At 41.5% G+C, this 18,479-nt stretch overlaps 1 protein-coding gene across 7 annotated transcripts in view; it reads left to right on the forward strand.

Annotated features, from left to right (window-relative positions):
- Positions 1 to 18,479, forward strand: part of GALK2 (galactokinase 2) — a 137,315-nt gene that overhangs the window by 96,738 nt on the left and 22,098 nt on the right. The gene's annotated exons all lie outside the window — the stretch shown is intronic.

Raw genomic sequence — 18,479 nt, forward strand, 5'->3', positions numbered from 1 at the left:
GGTTGAGTTTGTAGATAGGCCCAGATCACCAACACCTTGTTAAATACTGTGTGTAAGTGTTTTAATGAAATGTTTATTGAGTGACGAAGTTGGGTAGGTCTTTGGATAGGGAGAGCTTCCAGGGGAATAGTCTTTATTTTTTGACTTAAGACATCATCCAGTTTCTTTAATTCAGCAAATATATGTGTTAACTTCACTGGGCTGGGTATTATGCTGGATGCTGGGATACAGATAAGCAGGACATGATCTCTACCTTATAGTGTCCTAGTGTCTAACTGGGGAGAGTGCCACAGAACAGTCACAGTAAAAAATACCCACTGTTAATAAGAGAATTTATCAGGAGTCCTGAGAGTATGGAGGAGAGAGTGCCTAAATACCTAGAGAATGTGCCTTGAATTTAAGCTGGATCTGAAAAGAAAGTTATGGCCTTCCCAGGCTGAGAGAGGTGACCGGCCATTCCAGGCAAAGAGTAGAGCCTGGAAGACAGAAACATGAGGTGTGGGGTATTTGAAAACATGTGTCAAGAGGCATTGTGTGCAGTGTGAGTTGGATGCCAAAAATACTGGCTAAAGGGATGCCAGTTCTACTCTCCATTGCAGAAATGCCTGAAATGGGGAATTGTTGGTGGATATCTCAATGAGTAGATTCTTAAGACTATAAAGGAGAGTTCAGTTGGAATTGATGATTGCCTGTGTCTAGAAAGGAAGGGAAGGAGGGAGGAGAGAAACGGAAGAAGGAAAGGAATAGAAGATAAGGAAAGCTGACGTATGGATGCTGGGAAAGTTAGGGAATGTAGTATGGGAAATGATTTTGGAGGCAAAATGATGAGTTTCTGGTGATATGGTAAGGCATCTAAATACAGATACAGAGCAAATAAAGACCCAAACTATATAATTAGATTTTGGAATTTTTGGTTAAGAGGCAAAGAAACCTTAATAGATATTGAGAATATTCACTGTGAAATGATCTTCTTAAAGCAGTCTTTTCACGGTGTTACTTTTTAGTTCAGAAACCTTTAGAGGCCCATCATTACCTCATTGCCTAAACTCTTTAATGTGGATATTAAATTTCTCCTCAATTTGGCCTTAACTCTGTTCTGTCCTGTCTTCTGTTTGAGCCCATACGTGCCCATTTGGACAGTGTTGTCCTGGCTTAACCATTCCACTCACTAATTGCCTCTTGGTCTTCCTTCTGGACCTTTAATCCTAAACATCACTGCCCTTTCCTCTTTTCTGAAACAGTTCCTACCTATCGTATAAACTCAGTATAATTCTTATCTGTATCCTTCTCTGTCTGAAGCCTGTTCTTTCTCTGTATCCCTGTTCCTTTTTCTCTGCATCTGCCTGTCTCCCCCACCCTCCACCCCTCTTTTGAATAAGCATTTCTGGGAATAAGTTAATTTCTCCGAAAACCTTGGAAAACACAAAGGATAATTTGCTAATCATAGGATATGCATTGCTATTTATGTATATATTTAAGTTTTGTCCCGCTAAAGAATAATGATTTCATTGTTTTTGTAAGAATGATGAATACTTAATCTTACCTCTTTATCTAAAATAACTTTCCTACTGGCCCACTTACATGACTTTCTATAATTTACTTAGGTTTATTGAGTGCAAACAAAACCTATGTTGATAGAATGAATCCATTTTGTAATTCTACCATCCTCAAAGGATTCCCCCTTTTGGTTTCATAATAAGTAAGTTTTAAAAAAACTATGAACATAAATCAGTCTGTGGGATTCTGGAGTCTCCTAGATTAATGTCACTTGATTTACTCTCTGAATCCAGCCATCTAACCTCAGCCAAATTTCCTGCTGAATTCTCTTGGCACACAGCTTTAACTTTAGAAATCAAAATCCATTTATATCTTTGCCTTGTTCCTTCTGAGTTTGTGCTTTGGTTGGCCTAAGACCTTAACTGAATGCTTCTATTACCCCTTTAGAAAATATGATTCTTATTGAATGTGGCACTGTCCTTAGACTGTAGGAGTGGAGGCACAGATGACGTGTGCGCCCAGCAGGGGACTCTGGAGAGTGCCACCACCCCTTTATTCCAGATGCCTACACTTTAACATACTTAGTTTTGACTTGGACTGATTTTCCCATCATGGAAATCCACGCCTTTCTCAAAGGGATATGAAATCCAATGTTCTCTTTCTGCCAAAATTCCTTTGTTTCTTTACCTGGATATGAGTGTGAGTTGGGAGATGCTGACCTTGAGTTGAGAGTACAAGGAGAGATGTTTACAGTCAAACTGTGGCTTGCAGCCTCTGCTAAACTAGCCAGCGTTCCAAAGGCCCATGTTATTTTCTTTTTCCAAATTTCCAATAATTAGATTTAGAAATCCTTAGAGACGGTTAAAGTTAAACACACATACACACACAAAGCAAAATTCTCAAATCCTTTAGACATTGTTTAGAATGGCTATAATCCATCACTAAGGACTGGTAGGGAAAAATTTAAGGATTACTGGTTAGGAAAAAATTTAAGGATTATTTGTCAGGCCTGCTCACAGATAGGAATCATCTAAGAGTGTGGCATAATGTTTGGGTTTCTAGAAGCTCGGGGCCAGGCTGATTTGGGAAGGGTGTTTCCTAAGGTGTGACCCCAGAGGAAAAGGTGAAACTGTGGTCAGAGCCAGGAGAGATGGGCACACGTATCTACCATGGGAGCAAAGTCAAAGACACACACTGGAGGTTAAACAGAGGAGTCCATGAGGGAGTAAATGGAAACTGAGGTAGAGACTGGGTCAGGTGGTGTGGGTGCTGGTTTAAGAAAGGGAGAATTTACTGGGAGCATTCCTTTCAGGACTGCTCAGCCTGTGCTCCGGGTTGGGTGGCCCTGCTGCTCAGATGCACTCTGCTGGGATGGACACGAATCTCCTTGCTTGGATTACCAACTTTGCCTGTGACCATGTGCTGACAGAGTGCTGTCCAGTTGCTGACTAATTTGTTTGGATCCTGTGATTTCCAAAGTCACGAGCGATAATCATGGCTTTTGAGCAAGTATAAGGCACTGGCATAGACTGCTCTTTAGGAAGACATACAGAGTAAAAAAAAAAAAAACCCAAAAAACTTATTTATTTAGTTTATGGTTTATACATTACTCTTTACCTGCATTATCTGATTTGAATCTCATAATAACCCTGGGGCACATGGTTATCCTCATTTCACAGATGAGGAAACTGAGGTCATAGAGTTACATGTAGTTACAAAACTAGAGAGGTAGTAAGTGCTGGAGCCAGATCCCAAATCCCAGGCTTTTGATGTAATCCAACACTCTTGCTGCCAGCACTTTTTATCTCAGTGTATTAATCAGCTGGCTTTAGCAATCCTGTACTAAGTAAGGAAGGGAATATAAAGTTTTGATTTTTCTTGGCTATGGTTTTCTCTTGAAACTAAAGAGAAGTGATGAAGATAGGTTACCTTGTGGTTAAAGAGTTTCCTTTTGGCTATTTCCCATTCTGGTGCCTTTGCCTTAGAAGATGTAAAGCCGTGTGGCATCCAGTAGCTTGCTTCATCTAAGGAGCAAGCTCAACTTGGCCAGAATGTGCATGAGCTCTTCTGTTACAGAAGAGCCATGAGAAGTGCTGTGGAATTTTCTCGTTTGATAAAAGTATAGTCCTCATGGATTATCTCAGTTAACTCTAAGAAGAGTAGTTTATTTTTTATCTAATGGAGAAGTATAAAGGTACTTGGAGTCGGTCAGTAATTTCAATTTCCAGTTGTGTTCTCAATATCAAGGAAATTGATTTAAAAATAGCTCGTAAGATATCAGGTACTAAATTCTATGATTTCAACACATTCAGTTGTTGTTCTTATAAGAAGTTTGAAGAAAAGTTTTCTGTAAAGAGCCTAGAAGAAACTCCAAAGGACCTTTCTAGAGTTTACAGATATTGGTTGAGCAGAAATCCTTAAAATCTGTGTGATGGACTCCTAATAAGGCCAAATAAAAATGAGTCCTTTAGTTTTGTCTTTTGTTTTCATTTTTGCAAGGTAATAGATTCTTATGAAACAAAGTATAAAAGAATAAGTCAAATAACTATTTCTGTTATGCACAAAAGATATGCTTTAGTTGTTTTGGAAGTCAAGTATGGGGAAAATTTGCTTTCACTTAGGTCTTTTTCCTTTCCTCCTCTGCCTAGTCTCTCCTTTTTGTGCCTCAGCTCCTGTTGACTTCTCAGCTGTCTGGCCACAGAGGGCAGGACCATGCCAGGAGTAAAGCTTCTTTAATTTCTAGGAAGAAATGGGCTGAACTGTTACCCCAAATACTTGGGGATGAGACTTCCTTCCTGGGTTTTCCTCTTCCTCTTTCAGATGTGTGCATTACATACCCCTATTCACTGGTTCACCTTTGCCTCTTCAGATATTTAAGGAACTGAAAATGCAGTGCAAACATACTCTATTAAGTCTGATTTTAAAGACATGGCATCTTAAAAACCCAACTTCTGTAGGAACAGCAGAACAGTACCAGTGTGTAGGAATCACGTACGCAGCTGTGATATGTGCTGTGTACTGGTTGGTGCCTGAGCCACTGATGGGTAGGCCAGAGCTCAGAATCTCCCTCTTACCCACAGAGCCTTGTTTCTGGCTCCTGAGGCCATTCTGGAGCCACAAAAGCCAGAGAATTCTGGAATTTTCATTCACTTGTGTGAGAGTTTTAAAAGAGCTAAAATGAAACAGATTCTGCAGGTACATTTTGAAGACAAGTTGACCCCTGCAGTAGTCTTAAATACACTTGGTCATCTTAGACTGAGGCGGGCCCAGAATGAACCTATGAGCTTGATCGCCTCTTCATACCTGTACCTTCAAACCCTTGAGTTCCCCAAGTTTCTTGAGTTAATGTGATTTGGGCAGGGCCAGCAGTAGAAGATGTGGTAGAGAGTTAGACCAACGAGACTAAACATTTTCCTCTGTCAAACACTCTGATCATCTTTCCCAAAGAAGAAAATTTTCCTCCCTCTAGGAAGGTCATCCTTGTGTATTGACCATCAGCTTCAGGGAGACCATGCATGCTTCAGGAAAGGAGGAAGGGGATATCTACTCTCCTAATAACAGCAACCCCGTAGACTCTGGTGACCCACAGCTATGAAAGCAAGCTGGAAACAGCTCTTGTAGCATCACATGAAATTCGCATACAGTAGTTGCCATAATGGCATTTCCCAGAAATAAATCCTGAAAGAGTCACAGCAGCTAAATGTGAGTCATGAGGCACCATCCTCCAGCAGCATCTGTATCCTTGAAAAAGGGTCCTTGTTTTGTGCATTTCTGTATTCCTGTGGTACCTAGCAAATGTTTGCTAAATGAATAAATGTGTTAAATTAATTTTCTTCTATTCATATGGAGAAGTAAAGGGTAGGAAGCCAATTCAAGAAGGCACTCAAAGTCCAGCTAGAGAGTGGTTATATCTAGCCTTTAAGAAAAATCTCTTCATGTACATTAATGATATTATTAACAATAACTAACATTGAACATTTAACTATGTGACAAGCACTATTCTAAGTACTTTTAAAACATTTGCTATACTTGTTTGTTAACATGGTCCTCATGTTCCTCACGTTCAGAGTACCTACATGAAATGATTCTTTCCAAGGCTGTAAACTGTGTCATAAACACATTCGGGGCTTCCCTGGTGGCGCAGTGGTTGAGAGTCCGCCTACCGATGCAGGGGACACGGATTCGTGCCCTGGTCCGGGAAGATCCCACATGCCACGGAGCAGCTGGGCCGGTGAGCCATGGCCGCTGAGCCTGCGCGTCCGGAGCCTGTGCTCCGCAGCGGGAGAGGCCACAGCAGTGAGAGGCCCGCGTACCGCAAAAAAAACCCAACAAAACAAAACAAAACACACAAACAAAAAAAACACATCCAGACGCACACATTTCAGTACTGATGTATTCCCAGCTCCTTCTGCCCGCTCTCCCCAACTCTCCTCATCTGCTCACACTGTTGAGATGTGATAGTCGAACTTCCTCTAGTGAATAAGGAATTTTTTGGTAGGTGTAGTTTTTGTTTGTTTGAAATTCTGTTTAAAAGACAAAAGCAAATGCATTTGGCCATTACAATTCTAATTAGGTTTGTGTTCACTGACATAACTGTTAACACTGATGAATATTCCTTTTTTGTTCTGTAAACAGAGAGTGTTACCAAGGTTTTCCAGCCAAGAGAACATTCTGTCTTGCATCTCAGAGCTTTTCAAAGTGGTCTTTTAGTTCACATATGGGCTTTTCCTTAAAACATTTCAAATCTTTGTAAGTGAAATATAGCACAGGTTACATAGATTTAATTTAGAGGAACCTAAAGAATAAGGACTAGCGTCGGATGGTTTTGATGCTATAGGAACATCCCATAAGGTAGGTTCCAATATTTTGCTACTTTACAGATGAGGAAACCAAGGCACAGAACAATTAATTAACTTGCCCAAGCTCACGCAGCTAAAAGTAGCAGAGTTGGGATTCAAACCCATGTAGTCTAACCCCGGAGACCTCCCCCTACAGTCTTAACCATTATGTGACCTGAGGCTGTCAGTCAGGGTTCTATCAGAGAAAGGGATTTGTTATATAGATTTGACCACATGCAATTGTGAAAGCTGTTTGAACAGTCTCTATAAGGCTATATCTTTGCATCTGGTGCTGAAGCCTGAAGCCAGTAGGAAAGATAGCCAGGAAGTGATGATGGATGTGAAGTGGGGGAGAGCAAGGACAAGCCAGAGCCCATGAAGGTGCACTGGAACCAGGGTCAGACTCTCACCACCTCCAGGTCTCCCACTTTGATTATACCCGTGTCCTGCAGCAGAAGCCAAGCATGTACCTGGTCCAAGAGTAGGAGAAGCTGAAGGAAGGGTCAGTGGGGCCTGGAGGTGCCATGGACCTGGCCGCTGCTCCATGCCAGCAGATGTGGGATACCAGTGAAAACCAGTTTACTTTCTCATATAAAAATATGGAATTGACATTTCTTTCCAGACATCTGGGATGACAGATATTGTTCTTGACCAAATTCCAAATTATTTTCACTTAATAATTAGACCTACTGTGACATGTTTTGAAGTTGCACATCTCTCTCATACTGGCATTTTATCTGCACTTTTTCTGGTGAAAGCCTTCTTAGTCCTGGTGGTTTATCATTTTCTTCCCTGTCTTGTGGCGTTCACTCAGTCTCTTTTCAGGAAGCTGTCATTCTAGAATCTTAGGGCGTGGTCCAGGAAAATATCTCCTGCTGTTCGATATTAGTTATTTACTTCCTATCCTTTGTTATTTTTCAAAGTACCTAGCTTCAGGTGGAAGAAAGTTTCCTAATAAGAACTTCTAAATTAGAAACTGTATACCTTTTCCTACTCGTGTAAATATGTTCCCAATTTGTTTCCATTCAAGTCAGCAGAGGTGAGTTACTATCCATGTATCTAGTGATTTTTGCAGATTATTGCCAAATATCAATTGTAATGACAACAAAAATTATTATCCATTATATCTGTATAGACATTCACAGTTTTTTAAATTGAAGTATAGTTGCTGTAAAATATTATATATTACAGGTATATAGCATAGTGATTCACAATTTTTAAAGGTTATACTCCATTTATAGTTATAAAATATTGGCTATATTTCTCATGTAGTACAATATACCCTTGTAGCTTATTTTATACCTAATAGTTTGTACCTCTTACTCCCCCACCTCTATATTGCCCCTCCTCTTTTCCCTCTCCCCACTGGTAACCATTAGTTTGTTCTCTATATCTGTGACTCTGCTTTTTTTTGTTGTTGTTAAATCTACTAGTTTGTTGTATTTTTTAGATTCTACATATAAGTGATATCATACAGTATTTGTCTTTCTCTGTCTGATTTATTTCGCTTAGTATAATGCCCTCCAAGTCCATCCATGTTGCTGCACATGGCAAAATTTCATTCTTTTTTATGGCTGAGTAGTATTCCATTGTGTGTGTGTGTGTGTGTGTGTGTGTGTGTGTGTGTGTTTGTGTATTCTCACATCAGCTTTATCCATTCATCTGTTGATGGACACTTGGGTTGCTTCCATATCTTGACAATTGTAAATAATGCTGCTATGAATATTGGGGTGCTTGTATCTTTTTGCATTAGTGTTTTTGGGTTTTTTTGGCTGTCTACCCAGGAGAGGAATTACTGGATCATATGGTAGTTCCACTTTTAGTTTTTTGAGGAGTCTCCCTACTGTTTTCCATAGTGACTGCACCAATTTACATTCCCACCAACAGTGCACAAAGGTTCCCTTTTCTCCACATCCTCACCAACATTTGTTATTTGTGTTCTTTTTAATGATAGCCATTCTGACAGGTGTGAGGTGATATCTCATTGTGGTTTTGATTTGCGTTTCCCTGGTGGTTAGCGATGTTGAACATCTTTTCATGTGCCTGTTGGCCATCTGCACTTCCTCTCTGGAAAAATTAGACATTCATAGTTTTAACTGCATGAAACATCAATTGATCATCAGTCATGCTGTAAGTTCCAGATGAAAACATGACAGGGCACCACTCTATGTTAAGGGCAGAGACATTGCATAGTTTTTTAAAAAAAAAAGTTTGAGGAAGATGATTCCTCTTATTGTCTTTAGGAGGGAATGGGGTAGGAGAGACCACAAGAATGAGCATCCCTTCAGTCCAAAGACCTCTCTAATGTTAGAAAGCCTTTCTTCTGTCAAGGACCACTGATGCAACGTTAAAAAAAAACAGAGACCACCTGCATAGGAAAGCAATATGTTTATTCTTTAATGGGAAACTATAACCTGTTCCAAGAACAAGGGATGTAAAATTCTACTCAATGAACACAAGAAATAACAAGATATATGCTTCATTTCTGTATTTTATACTTATGGGGGAAGGGGACAGAGAGATGAAGATCAAAAGGGAAAGAGTCATATGGATAAAAATAAAGCGAAATTGAATTTGATAAAGGGGAAAGACTGACATGTACACACGGCTTGTTTATGAAGAAGCACATAAACACAAACACAGAGAAACCACAAACAAACTCACGCCTGTGCGCATTCACTTCTCACCCTGGTCCCCAGAGAGCTGCATAAACACATTTGCAATCATAGGCTTCTGTGAAATAGCAGCATCCTTATTTATCTCTTCAGGATATCACCGGTTATGTTTGCAGGCACCTTGAGAATAGGGACATCTCATTAGATGTTTGTGAAATTGAAACATTTTTATCTTCCCTAATACTACACTGCATTTTGGAAAGTCTAGGTGTAGTGTAGGTATATTATCTTCAATACTTGCCATGAGGAAATTAAGAAGAGGGCCACATTTCAAACGAGTCAGAGCTCCCTCACTCCCAGTCTCCCCTCATCCAGTGCCCATGTCACCTTCCTGGTCTGCTCCGGTGCAAGCTGCTCAACAGCAAACTCTGGGCAACATCCTGTGTCGTCTTGTTGGGTCTTTTTCATGGCACATAACACAGCTTCTCACTTGCTTAAACTGTTGTTGTACTTCGGTAAACAACTACTTTTTGACCATATTGTCAAATAAGTGAATACTATAAGAAACCAGAAGCAAATTTTTATTCCCCTGCTCAACAAATACTCGGTTGAGGGCAACTATTCAAGCACCGTGCTACAGACGATGCATTAGCAATCAGGAAGGGCAGATAGTCCTTGCTGTCATTTATTTATCATTTTGTGGGAAGACAACAATAAAGTTATCATTAAAGTGTTCTGATGGAAACATACTACTTATTTCTCAGATACACTGATTTCTCCTTTGCTTCTTCTTCATCTTCTTTGTCTCTTACATTTTCCCCCCCCGTAATTCAGTTCATAGGAGAAAACAAAGACAAGAACTCTTTCCCTTTTGTATTAAAATACCAGGACAGGCCAGCTCTAGGCAAGTGTGACCATTGTTTTCCATAGCCCTTCATTCAGCTCTGACCAAGATTCCTTCCCAACTCCCTGAGCTCCTTTTCAGATGACTTGAGATTTTCTGCTCCTCTCACGTTCTTCAAAAGCAAAGTTTTAGGGCAGTTCTGGAAAGTTAATTGGAAAGTATAGTTTCCTCAAGAAAGAGAGGGGAACATAAAAATGCAGCTCATCGAGCAAGCAACCTCAGGTTCTTCCTTTGCTGATGGGATGGGAGGTGACATTTATTGAGAACCTGCTCTATTCAAGACACTCTATTAGGTTGGGCTATAAAGATGATCTTTGCCCTCATAAAGTAGTGTGTGATAATTATACTTAGAAGGGAACACACAGTAATCAGTTACTGGAATGTTCTGGGAGAGCCTCATGGAGGAGGGGCATTCGTGCTGACCCTGAGATTCGGGGATTACAGAACTAGTCTGGGTACAGTACCAATGCAGAGCCTCCCCTGTTGGACAGGCAGTGATGGAGTGTGGTATTGCAAGCAGGAAGTGACACAAACACACCGTAAGAGGTAGGAAAGGATTGGGCACATTCAGAAGACTCGGTGTGTCCTGGATTGGAATGTGTGTGCCCTCATTTATTGGAGAATGAAAAAATAATCAGCATTTGATGCAATGAAATAGTGGGGAACACCCCAACAAAACGGTGATTTGGGAAGTTTATTATGGCAGCTGTATACATGTTGATAGGAGGTGAGAGGGAGACCCGTGAGAAGGTAGAGTATTTGTTCAGACCTGGGATGATAAGAATCTGAACTAGGAAGGTAGAGTATAGAATGAAAAGGAAGGGAGCGATGGACTCTGTCTCGTCATTTGAGTGGCCCAGGGGTTAACAGGAGCTTACTATATTGCCAGAGAGTAGAATGCAGGTGACGGTGACCACAGCAGAGTGAAGCAAAGGTTTCAAGACAGAGGAGTAGAATTTATTATGACACAGACAGTGCTGGCTCTTGCTGCTCCTGGAACTCTGAGAAAGTGAAGCTATAAACGTGCGGGCGCTGTTACTGTGTACAGACAAGATGGCATTATGCTGTGGATTTGAAAATATTCACAAGTGCCTCTTGGAATGTACTTTTCCGTGGATTAATGTGGTTTGTGTTGAAAGTGCATATATATTTTTTTCATCAGTGGTTTTGCTTTTTAAAAGCAGGTAGTTAAAGCTTTTTTCCCCCTTAAATGTAAAATGCTAATTTAATTTAGTCTTTGCAGCATGGGAATGGGACATTAATGTGGCTGAAAACAGCAGTTTATTTTTTGTGGGTTTGACCATTTCAGAAACTTCACATTTATGAAAAATATTATTACTAGGAAAATAAATTTGAAACCACAGTCCAACTTCCATGAGGATTGTATAGTGGTTTTCCATTCTACTGCTTAAATACTCCAAAGATTCTATGCCTCAGAGCTGGGACTTACCACTGTGCTGCATAGGAAAACAGAGGGCTCTGGAGTGGATTCTGAAGTGGTCTCCCCCACCCACCTCTGGATGGCCATCCTTGGAAACCAGCTCTTGGTGTAGCCCAGTGGAGCTTTGTGTTTGGAGAGAAATTGGCCAGTAGCGTGCAACTCCATGACTGTGCAAAGATGGCTAAAACCACAACTGCCTTTAGCCCCCCACCCAAACAGTGGGAAAGTATTTTGTTTTGATTCATTATCCTGAGATGAAGTCTCTATCCAAGTTAAGTCTGATTTCCTAAATATTTATCACTTTTTAGCTCGAAAACCAGTGCTCTGCGTTCTTCCATCGCCACACAATCTTTACGCAGTTTGGCTCTGCGAGGCTACGTGAAGAAACTCACTGTATTGAGAATGAGGGAGATGATGGTCCAGCTCTGCTTTGCACTCCTCAGACCAACTGGGGTAACCACTTTTAAGAAGGGCATACACAGACTAACGTGTGTTCAGAGAAATAATCAGTGAAGGAGAGTTGAAATCCAATCATGTGAGAGAAACTGGAGGGCTGGTCTGGAGAAAAAACTTAAATGCTAACAGAGCTGTGATATTTCGCTCCTGCTGGGGCAGATGCCATAGTTTAACTACTTGGCATCCAGGCCCCTTTCCTGGGGAAATCTGCTGCTGTATGCACACTGGTGAGAGGTCTTGCCTCCTGTGGTGGAAACTGAGGGGTCAGATTTGCCTCTCACAGGTCACTTGTCACCTGAGTGTGAGCAAGGGTCCTCAGTTCGTCCTGTGTCCTGGCACATGCTTAGGTCTTGGGCTTTGAGTCTAATAGCCACAGGGTTCATTGACAAAGTATCTAGAGTCCAATGTCATATCCAGACTTGCGGAGAGCCTTCGGCAATGGTCCCCACTGCCTGTTTCCCCTGGCGTCTGACCCATCCCCACGTGGGTTCTCAAGTTCTAATAGAGATTAGGAATCTGTAATCTTAATAGATTTTGTGAGCTCCCTAATAACTTTAAAATTAATTCCTTTTGATTAAGTTAGTTCATGTAGGTTTCTGTTGTTTACAAACAATAATCCTGACTATATAGTTGCTAAAGACCCAGTAATGTTTTCTTGTTTCCAGCTGGAATTCTTAACCTGAATCAAAGGATTGTGTTATGGAATCTGTATGTTGTACTATGTGTAGAATTTCAGATATTTATGCACTCAGATGAGGGAGAAGGTCCATAGCTTTTATTTGATTCTCAAAAGGCTCTATAACCCTGAAAAGGCCAAGAACCACTTATGTACAGGATACAATGTAAACACCTAACTTAGCATAATATAAAGCCCTTGTGATCTGACCTCTGCCTACTGCTTCCATTTTTCTCTTTCACTGTGTTTCTTGTTGCTTCTGGTCTTCATCCTCTTTCTATGCTCCAATCAGATCCAAGTACTATGGATTCTCTAAAAGCACTTCTCCCGCTGCGGAGCACAGGCTCCGGACGCGCAGGCTCAGTGGCCATGGCTCACGGGCCCAGCCGCTCCCCCGCACGTGGGATCCTCCAGGACCGGGGCACGAACCCGTGTCCCCTGCATCGGCAGGCGGACTCCCAACCACCGCACCACCAGGGAAGCCCACTTCATGGTTTTTAATCTCCATGTCTTTGTTCATGAAGTTCCTTCTGTCTTAAATTCCCATTCTTTTTCTTTGCTTCTCACCCTAGCTTTTAGTTGGTTTGCTGGACACCTACTCATCTTTTAGACTTGGCTGTTTCACCTTTTCACGGGAGGACTGTGAAGGTCATGATCACTATTCCGCATCCCCTCGGCTCACCTGCTTTCAGCGTTGCCAGCAGCCCCTGTCAAGCTAGCAGCTGGCACGAGTGTCTCTTTGCTGTCCTGGGCATTCTCCAAAGTCACTGAAGGTAGCCGTGCTGTCCAGGCACATCTTTGTGGAGAAGTTAACCTCTCTGGGGACAACATGGGAGTGTCCGTGGATAAATGCCCCAGCCTTCCCATCCACAGGTGGGCCAATTCTGGGACACATACTACGTGGTTCTTTGGAGAGGCCCCCAAGCTATTAGGCCGTGGTTGTTCACAGTGGTGACCTGCATATTAAGCACCTTTTATTTGCTTTTCTTCTTTCCTGTCTCACTTGCCTTATTCTTGTCCTCCTGCTTCCTGGATTTCTACTACCTGCACCCAAGTTTTTTGTCTCAGCTTCTGCTTCCAGATCAGGACACCCTCTTGACTTTGTGCCTCTACTTTAGCTGTGAGGAGCTCCCTTTCACCTGTTACCCTTTATTGTTCATATCTAACTATTTCTCTCTAGTGGACTATTACTTCTTTTTTTTTTTTGTGGTACGCGTGCCTCTCACTGTTGTGGCCTGTCCCGTTGTGGAGCACAGGCTCCGGACGCGCAGGCTCAGCGGCCATGGCTCACAGGCCCAGCCACTCTGCGGCATGTGGGATCTTCCCGGACCGGGGCATGAACCTGTGTCCCCTGCTTCGGCAGGTGGACTCTCAACCACTGCGCCACCAGGGAAGCCCTATTACTTCTTTTTTATTAAAAATTTATTTTATTTTATTTTTTATTGTGGTAAGAACACTTGATATGAAATCTATCCTCATAACAAATTTTAAGTGTACAGTACATTATTGTTAACTATAGGTAAATGTACAGTAAGTCTCTAGAGCTCATTCATCTTACTTAGGTGAAACTTTTTGTCTGTTGATAAATAACTCTCCACTTTTTGCTCCCTTAGTCTCTGGTAACCACCATTCTGGCCTTCGATTTTATGAATGTGATGATTCTATCTATCTCATGTAGATGGAATCATGCAATAGTTGTTTTCCTGTGTCTGGCTTATTTCACTTAGCATAATGTCCTCAAGAGGTCCATCCGTGTTGTTGCATATTGCAGAATTTCTTTCATGTTTAAGGCTTAATAATATTCTATAATAATAATAATGTATATATCATTCTTTCAATCCATTCATTCATTGATGGACATTTAGTTTGCTTCCACAGCTTAGCTATTGTGAATAGAGCTGCAGTGAACATGGAAGTGGTAATAACTCTTTGAGATCCTGATTTCAATACTTTTGGATATACCCAGAAGTGAGATTGCTGGATCCTAAGGTAGTTCTATTTTAAATTTTTTGAGGAACCTTTGTACTGTTTTTCATAGAGGCTGCACCAGTTTGCATTCCCAGCAACGATGTGCAAGGGTAGCAGTTTCTCCACATCCTCACCAACACTTGTCTTCTGTTAGACCTGCTTCTTTTTTTTTTTTAAGATTTATTTTTATTATTTATTTATTTATTTTATTTTTATTTTTGGCTGTGTCAGGTTTTAGTTGCGGCACATGGGATCTTCGTTGAGGCATGCGGGATCTTTCGTTGCAGCGCGGGGGCTCTTTGTTGATGCGCACGGGCTTCTCTCTAGTTGGGGCATGCAGGTCCCAGAGCACGTGGGCTCTGTAGTTTGCAGCACGCCAGCTCTCTAGTTGAGGCGCGCGAGCTCAGTAGTTGTGGCGCGTGGGCTTAGTTGCCCCGTGGCATGCAGGATCTTAGTCCCCTGACCAGGGATCAAACCTGCACCCCCTGCATTGTAAGGTGGATTCTTTACCACTGGACCACCAGGGAAGTCCCCTGGACTTACTTCTTGAGGGTAAAGAGCTTATCTTGTTCGTTGTTTTTCCCTCAGTATTAAAACCGGCACAAAGTGGATCCTCCTCCATGTGTGAAAACCATAAGGCATGAGAGCTTTCTTCAGATCTCTCAAGGGCTGTCAGGTGTTTACAAATGTCTGGGGAGCAGAACTAAGTCCAAAGAGTAGAATTTACAAGAAAATGGACATTTGTTCCATACGGAACTGTCAGTGCACCTAAGGGAGGGGAGATTCATTAGTAACAGTAACAGTGGCCCATTATGGCACGATGACTCACTTGGTTTGTCCACTCTTCTCTCTCTAGCCAAGAATTCCTGTAATAGACAGTTTTATGGAAAAAGAGTCCCACACACAGATGCCTAGAGGGACCAGGCAGACATGTAAACTAATGAGGCAGTCTAGCCATCAGATAATTGGGAATGGTGGGGACTGCATGGAAATGAAGTGCATGCCCTGTCTAAATGGCTAGCTGCTCCTCAGCTCCAGCCAACAGCTGTTGTGCAAGAATGTAGGTTCAGTACTGCCAGGCCTTTCAGATTTTCAAGGGAAAGCAGAAATCCAGATTCTTATGAAAAATTTCCCAGTTAAAAAAACAGTATGTGGGTCAAGAAAGCATCACTGTGCCTATGTTTTCCTCTAAGAGTTTTATAGTGTCTGGCCTTACATTTAGGTCTTTAATCCATTTTGAGTTTATTCTTGTGTATGGTGTTAGGGAGTGTTCTAATTTCATTCTTTTACATGAAGCTGTCCAGTTTTCCCAGCACCACTTATTGAAGAGGCAGAATACTCTATGACATAAATCACAGCAAGATCCTTTTTGACTCACCTCCTAGAGAAATGGAAATAAAAACAAAAATAAACAAATAGGACCTAGTGAAACTTAAAAGCTTTTGCACAGCAAAGGAAACTACAAATACGAAAAGACAACCCTCAGAATGGGAGAAAATATTTGCAAACAAATCAATGGACAAAGGATTAATCTCCAATATATATAAACAGCTCATGCAGCTCAATAGTAAAAGAACAAACAACCCAATCCAAAAATGGGCAGATGACCTAAATAGACATTTGTCCCAAGAAGACATACAGATGGCCAAGAAGCACATGAAAAGCTGCTCAACATCATTAATTATTAGAGAAATATAAATCAAAACTACAATGAGGTATCACCTCACACCTGTTACAATGGGCATCATCAGAAAATCTACAAACAACAAATACTAGAGAGGGTGTGGAAAAAAGGGAACCCTCTTGCACTGTTGGTGGGAATGTAAATTGATACAGCCAGTATGGAGAACAGTATGGAGGTTCCTTAAAAAACTAAAAATAGAACTACCATACGACCCAGTAATCCATTACGGGGCATATACCCTGAGAAAACCATAATTCAAAAAGACACATGTACCCCAATGTTCATTGCAGCTCTATTTACAATAGCCAGGACATGGAAGCAACCTAAGTGTCCATGGACAGATGAATGGATAAAGAAGATGTGGCACATATATACAATGGAATATTACTCAGCCATAAAAAGAAACGAAATTGAGTTATTTGTAATGAGGTGGATGGACCTACAGTCTGTCATACAGAGTGAAGTAAGTCAGAAAGAGAAAAACAAATACTGTATGCTAACACATATATATGGAATCTAAAAAAAATAAAATGGTTCTAAAGAATCTAGGGGCAGGACAGGAATAAAGATGCAGATGCAGAGAACAGACTTGAGGACACGGGGAGGGGGAAGGGTAAGCTGTGACAAAGCGAGAGAGGCATGGACATATATACACTACCAAACGTAAGATAGCTAGCTAGTGGGAAGCAGCTGCATAGCACAGGGAGATCAACTTGGTGCTTTGTGACCACCTAGAGGGGTGGCATAGGGAGGGTGGGCGGGAGACGCAAGAGGGAGGAGATATGGGGATATATGTATATGTATAGCTGATTCACTTTGTTATAAAGCAGAAACTAACACACCATTGTAAAGCAGTTATACTCCAATAAAGATGTTAAAAAAAAAAAAAAGCATCACTGTGGTTGGGTATGGACCACGGGTTGTGAGTTTCCAGCCTTTGTGTGACATGTGTAGCAGAGGATGTTAAAGCCTCAGATGTGAGGACGGCCTCCTCAAGAGGCTGCCCCCCGTTCTGGTCAGTTTGCCCCCTTCAGCCCATCAACAGGCTCTGCCTGGTCTCAGCTTGGGCCTTTGGCCATCCTGTCCTCACAGCAAGGAAGCTCTGTAGCTCAGGCACTTCTCCTGTGACACTTCCCACTACAGCTCTTCCCTCACCAAACCCTGTCTTCTTGGTGCGCCTCTAGCATTTACAGCCCCTGGATATCTGCTGTGGTTGGTCACTCTCCAGTGGTCTCATAGGCTGTCTTATTTGTTTAACTGAGCTGTAAGTTCCTCATAGCAAGGGCTTCTATTTAATAGGTCTTTCCTGTCATTTGGAGCATAGAGTGGGGCACAAGGCCAGGCCTCACTAAGAGCTATTTGGTTGACTGTCGTTGGATGGTCATCTTACTCAGTGCTCTGGCATCACTCTTAGTAGAAGATGAGGTAATAAAGGGGAGGCTACCAGCTCTTGAGTGCAGAATGTAAAATTAAATCAGTGAAAAAATTAAATCAGTGGGGCTCTTTCAGAGATTGAACGAGCATATCCTCCATCTACTGCTGACCTGGTGCTCTCAGAGCTTTTATGAGGAAAATAGTGCCCAGTGTGTTTCTTCTGTCACAGGCTTTTTCTCATCCTTTCCCACCAAAGATATAACAAGATAACCAATTATTTGTGCCCTGGTTTAGATTCCTTGATTAGAGATGGCCTCTGATCATAAGCTACATAGCCATCTTTTTATGGTAGAAGTAAGTAGGCACAATTTTGCTACAACAGTTGTCTAAAAGAAAAAAAAAGAACTTCTATTTTAACTGGTTATGATGATCTATTTTCTATTCCTTCCCTTTTATTTGAAACACATTTTGGTTGTTTTAGAACTCTCTTTTCTCCCACATCTGTGAAACAAAATACAGGATAAACGATTCTTAGTCATCTGTGACATTGGGCATTAGGTATACTTTGGACACTGGAGTTTACCAGTTATCTCCAAACCTTCTTTTAGGGAATTTCCCCCACTTTTTGGTGAAGGTGCTAGTAAGCAGTAACTGCCAAATTAGTAGGTCTTCCTCATATTCCCTATTGTTGATTTTTCCGTGTTTTGGTGCAGTTTTGTACAAAGACTAGGAACTGAACCATTCTTTCAATAAACATTTATTGAGACCCTCCTGTGGTGCCAGACCCTATTTTAGCTGCTAAAGATACAAAAGTGAAGAGATTAGACAAGGCCCTTGCTCTCCTGAAGCTGAACTTCTAGTGGTGAGAGATAACCACAGACCATTGAACAAATGAACACACAAGAAAATTGGATGGCGTTTGGGAGAATAAATAAAATAGTTTTGGGAGAATAAAACAGGATGGAAAGAACGTGTATGTGAGGGAGTTACTCTAGACTGGAGTTGAGGGCAAGTCTTCTTGAAGCT

The sequence above is a fragment of the Delphinus delphis genome, chromosome 2 (assembly GCF_949987515.2).
Source record: "Delphinus delphis chromosome 2, mDelDel1.2, whole genome shotgun sequence".
NCBI lineage: Eukaryota > Metazoa > Chordata > Mammalia > Artiodactyla > Delphinidae > Delphinus > Delphinus delphis.